The sequence below is a fragment of the Sylvia atricapilla genome, chromosome 6 (genome assembly GCF_009819655.1).
Source record: "Sylvia atricapilla isolate bSylAtr1 chromosome 6, bSylAtr1.pri, whole genome shotgun sequence".
NCBI lineage: Eukaryota > Metazoa > Chordata > Aves > Passeriformes > Sylviidae > Sylvia > Sylvia atricapilla.
The window spans coordinates 26,172,456-26,177,900 of record NC_089145.1 but is presented as its reverse complement, the minus strand read 5'-3'; the positions used below and the strand labels follow the sequence as shown (position 1 = coordinate 26,177,900).

The 5,445-nt window shown below is 41.9% G+C and overlaps 1 pseudogene; it reads left to right on the top strand.

Moving 5' to 3' along the window:
- Positions 1 to 4,471: 4,471 nt before the first annotated feature.
- The window catches only part of LOC136362588 (cytosolic phospholipase A2 epsilon-like), a 33,208-nt pseudogene continuing 32,234 nt past the window's right edge, over positions 4,472 to 5,445 (top strand).

Genomic DNA, 5,445 nt, shown 5'->3' with positions numbered 1-5,445 from the left:
ATATGCAAAATATTTTGGCATTCACTGGGATTATTGGTAGCAAAACCAAAGCCCTCTTCAGAGACAGAAGGTGGTGGTCATGCAGTGTTAATTTAAAATACTTATTAGTTTTAATAACATGAATTAAATGGCCTTCTACCTCTAAAGCGTTTTGTTTCCCAGGTGTTTCTTTTTGGTCACGAATTGCCATGATATAAATATTTTATGAAGGATGTTTAATTTTTCAAACCTGTGTTGGACAACAGAAATATGGATCAGTGGCCATTTAGGTATTTGATGACATCTATTCTTATCAATTAAATCAAACTTAAAACTTTGTTTTGAAGGACTATTGCTATTTTCTTTCACAACCAACTGTGTCCTGTCCCAGACCACATATATGTTCTGCAGTTATCTCCCTGAAAGGCATTTTTTGCTTTAGCATCATCGGGAACTTGTTCAGTATAGGGTATTGAACTACTATGAAAACAGAGAGCATGTGAAGGAGATTGCAGGATATATGGCACTGGAGACATGCAGTAAGATATCAATTTTCTCTTCACTGCATCACAGTGTATACCTTACCAAACACACTTAAGGCCAAGAAAGGTCCAGCAGAGAGAGATTTCCAGCTTCTGTTTCTGCTGTGAATTCTTCCTTAGAGGTGAGTAACTGGAGAAAGAAAGGCATTCTTTTCTAGAGCTGGAGCTATTTAAGAAGTTAGTTTTTGCTGGTTTTAGGTGAAAGTCCCACAGAAGCATTGGGAAAGAAAGGCAGATGCTGATATCTAGGAGTTTGTCAAGGGTCAGCCAAGATAAACCATACAAAAGTCCTCAGAGCCTGGCCTAAAACAAGTAGGCAAGAGCTATAGAAGAGTATCTTGTTTCCACAAATTTTCCAACATGGTACATAGACAATTTCTGCCTTATATTCTAAAATCCCACTCATTGTTTTATCTGAGCAGCCACTCATGAGCTCAAACTAAGGTACCTAAACTGTCAAAATGGGTATCATGACTGACTCCTTAATGCCTTCCAGGGAGGATATCATTATATTTGTGAAAGTCCTCCCATGACTGCAAACTTCTTGGGCATTCCACCAGCTTTGTAAATTCTGCAGACTCTGAGAAGCTCAGGTGCAGTTTCAATTCTCAAGTGTCGCTCCTGGTTGGGAACATTTTTGTCAGGATTAAATGCTCTGTTTGATTTTGCCTGTGAGCTTTTTGATAGTAATGGTGAGCATCTGCTCCATCCTGGTTTTACCAGCCTCAGACTGGTTGGAAAACACATATTCCTGAGACAATGGAAACAGTTCTCTGCAGATGTCTAGTACAGCCTGCTTCGCCTTTTGTATGTCCCATCTCAGAATTTGTGATGCACCCTAAAATCTCAGATGATCTGAAGCAAACCAGAAATGGTATCTTCTCAGCCACTGGCGTAGAGTTTCATATGTTCACACTAGACGTTTTGTCCCAAGCACCAGTCCTGGTACTACTACTAGATTCTCTCCTAGCAGAGGCACTTGACAGCTGATGTCTGGGATGGGCTCTCTCCAGCTCCACGCCCTGTAGCGTTTACTGTGGAGGGAATTCCTCGGGCAGGAGAGGTGACAGAGGCCAGAGAGACTGGCCCATCATTTTTCTTCCTTCTACTAAGTTGAGGTACCGAACACATTCTTTGTGGGTAAAACACCTCTTTTTGTATACTTTTGTTATTAATATATCTGTTGTTACTGTGCATTTCTTATCCCATTGTTTTTTGCTTTCAATAAATTGTTATCTCAACCCCAAAATCTCTCTTTTTGTCCCTCCCTTGCCGGATGGGAGGGGTGAGAGGCGGTGGCTTATTTGGAGTTTAATTTCTGGCTGGTGTTACACCACCACAGGGTGGTCCCATCCTTCCCTACCTCAGCTGAAAACCCCTGTGTTAGGTCTGCATGGCCAGGTTTTGGTAGCAGAGGCCTACAAGGGTGGCCTATGTGAGGAGCTGCCAGAAGCTTCCCCCATCTCCCACAGAGTCAATGCCTGATGGCTCCAGGACTCACCCACCTCTGGCCAAGGCCAAGCCCATCAGACTGTTGTACTGCCTCCAGGATAATGTCTTTGAAAACAGGACAAAAACCCCTGGGCAACATCAATTGCAGTGGGAGAGAGGAGTGAGAATATGAGAGAAACAGGCCTGCAGATAAGAAAGTCAGTGAAGGAAGAGGTGTTCTAGACTTTGGAGCTGAGATTTCCCTGATGCCTGTGCTAAACAATTGTTAAATAACTATTTAACTGGCTGTTAAATGACCATGGTGAGGCAAGCTGTCCCTCTCAACCCTTGTTTGCCCATGGTGGAGCAGATTCACCTGCAGTCCCTGCAGAACCCCACATGGAGCAAGTGGATGCCTGAAGGAGGATGTGCCACTGTGGGAAGCCTGTGAAGGAGCAGGTCCTGGCAGGACCCGTGGGCTCATGGAAAAAGGAGTCCACAAATGGAGCAAGTTTGCTGGCAGGGACCCATGCTGGAGGGGTGTGTTTCTCCAGGACTGCACCCCATGGAAAGGAGTCACGCTGGAGTAGTTTGTGATGAACTTCAGAGGCAGCAGCAGAGGGGAGGGACTCAGGCTGGAGAAGTTCACAGAGGACTGTTTTCTGTGGGACAGACCCCACTCTGGAGAAAGTGAAGCCGCTGGGGTGGAGGAGGTACTGGAAATCAGGAGTAAAATTAAACCCAAGAAGAAGGGAGGGGTGGGGAAAAGGTGTCATGTGATGTAAGTTTTATTTCTCATTATCCTACTCTGATTTGACTTGTAATAAATTAGGCTGATTTCCCCGAGCTGAGTCTGTTTTGCCATGATGATAATTGTTGAGTCATGTCTTTCCAACCTTATCTCAATCCACTTGCCTTTAATTAAGTCTTTCCTCCTTTGTCCAGCTGAAAAGTGTGGGGTGTGTATGATAAAGTGACTTTAGTGGGCACCTGCTATGCAATCAAGATCAAACCACCACAGCTTCTCAGTGTTGCTTGGTTGTTTTTTGTTGTGGATTTGGGTTTTTTCGGTCGTGACATTTTGTGGGGGAGCGTGTGCACTTTTTTGGGTTTTGTGTTGGGTTTTTTTTTTTTTTGCGTGTGTGCGTGTTTGTGGACTTTTTTTTTTTTTTTTTTTTTTTTTTTTTTTTTTTTTTTTTTTTTTTGGCAGGATAGGGTGAGGGGTTTACATACAGGGAAACCTATAGGTAACATATATGTAACCTATAGGTTTCCCTATGTTTACATATAGGGAAAACATATTTTTCCATACTGTGGGTATTAACAGGTGCTTCTGCCCTCTCATCATCTTTGTGTCCCACTTCTGGACTCACTTCAACAGGTCCATATATTTCCAGTGTTGGGGGCTCCAAAACTGGACACAGCACTGCAGCTGGGAGTCTCACAAGAGCAGAGTAGAAGGGCAGAATCCCCTCCTTCAACCTGTTTGCAACACTTCTTTTTATGCTTTCACATCTCTTTAATTGAAAGGTTGTTGAGTGTAGATTCCTAATCCTAAAATGGTTGCTTATTTAAGTAATTTTCCTTCAGAGAACAGTTTTAAGGCCAGAAATTACTCTCTTTATTGTGTATTTTCCTTCAGAGAACAGTTTTAAGGCCAGAAATTACTCTCTTTATTGTGTATTTTCCTGATGTGTGAGGGCAGAAGGGGAAGATAGGTTGTGGCTGCTCCAATCGTATAGTATCACATCCTGCAGTTCTGAAGAGGTGGTTTCATATAAGATGTCTGGGGATGTTCGTAGCTGGACCCAAACAATGGCCATTAATCTGCTGCTGCACAATTTTCTGCCAGAAATTTGAAGACTTTGGTGTCATTTTTATGTTATAATTGGCTCATACTGCATTGTGTTTAAAATATCAGGATGTTAACATTTAAGATGAATCAATGTATGCCTTAATTTGCAGAATTTGATGGGGTTTTGCCTTGGTTTACTCAGAAGTTTTGTGTTCATAGAAGGCTTCTGAAAGCAGGAAAATTTATATCCCACTAACAAATATGTTAATTAAATTGGGGAAACATCTACCAGTAAGCAACTTCAGCCCGTCTATCTCCAAGAAAAGGAAAATAAATATAATTTGGTTGAAGAAAAGGCCTTCTAAAGTTATTTCATTTACAATACTTTTGTTTGCTGATTTTGGTGCTATGTGCCTACATGTAGCTGCTATTATCTTCTCTGGATTGTTCATTGCTGAGGCTGCCAGAACATAGATATCTATGCGTAAGTGTTATCACCACCTTATCTTGAATTGCTGATAACTCTTGGCACCTTGGTGTGTACAGCCTTCTCCAAGCACACATCCCAGGTATTTAGCTATCAAATGAACCCAGCAAACTCCCTGCCCTTTTCTCTTCATACTTTCCCTTTCATGCAATGAGGGAGGTGGGGCTTAGATAAACACTTGCTCCTCAGCAGGTGCATTGTTAAATTTTGCATAGGTAGTTTGTGAATCACAGCCGTTGCCTGTAACTGTGAAGTGACAATCCATCTCTGACTTGTATGCAGCTGGGAGCAGGATGGGCTCATACTGGAGTGCTCGTGAGGTAAGAATGTGAAAGTTCTAGGAGCTGAAGATGGCCTGGGGTGGGTTTATGGCTGAGATTCTGGTTGGGAGAGGAGGACTTGTGAGTTTTTTTTTTCCTAATTGTATGTATATATTTACTTATTTATGTAAGGATGACTTACACCTTTGCTGGTATTAGTTGCTGTTCTGAAGTGCCTCAGACAGTTTTCTGTGAATTTGAGATGAATCTGAGGTTCGACTCAAGCATTACATAAGCTGTGCTCTTTCACAGTGAAGCATCTGCCAGCTGTGACTATAAACATATATGGTGCCCAGGTAGCTGTGCTAGTGGCCACCCGGTAGTGATGCACACAGAAAGGTCACTGCCTAAAAGCAGTGATTAACAGTCATAACAGTTTTATATCTGTGCATGACTGAGGCACAAAAAAATCTATCTCAGAAGTTGTGGGGGATCTTTTTTGTTTTTGTTGTTTGGCTGGTTTTTAGAAAGTGTTTTGTTTGTTTGTTTCATGGAACATAAGTGAGAGGGAAAGCCCTAAAACCGTTGGGTTGCAGGGAATGAACATACTCTGTCTCAGTTCCGAAATTAACCTTCAGTTTGCTATGAACAAATTATTTGATTATTTTGTGTCCTGCTTCTCTGGCTGTATAATGGAGATTATAGGGTTTCTCTGCATATATACATGGATATGTGTTAACATAAATGTGCATTGATACTTGCAGAACTCAAATGGGGCATCTTCATGGCTTAAGAAATAACACATGTGAATGTCTAGCCAATATGGTCAAAGAAACACTAAGGGTCTAAAAATTCATCTTTTTGAACAGAACCTGGCAATGGTCTTTGTGTAGAAAGTATGCATAGAAAGCAAGGAAAGAGACTGTTCTCTCTGCTCTTCCCCTTGCCCTT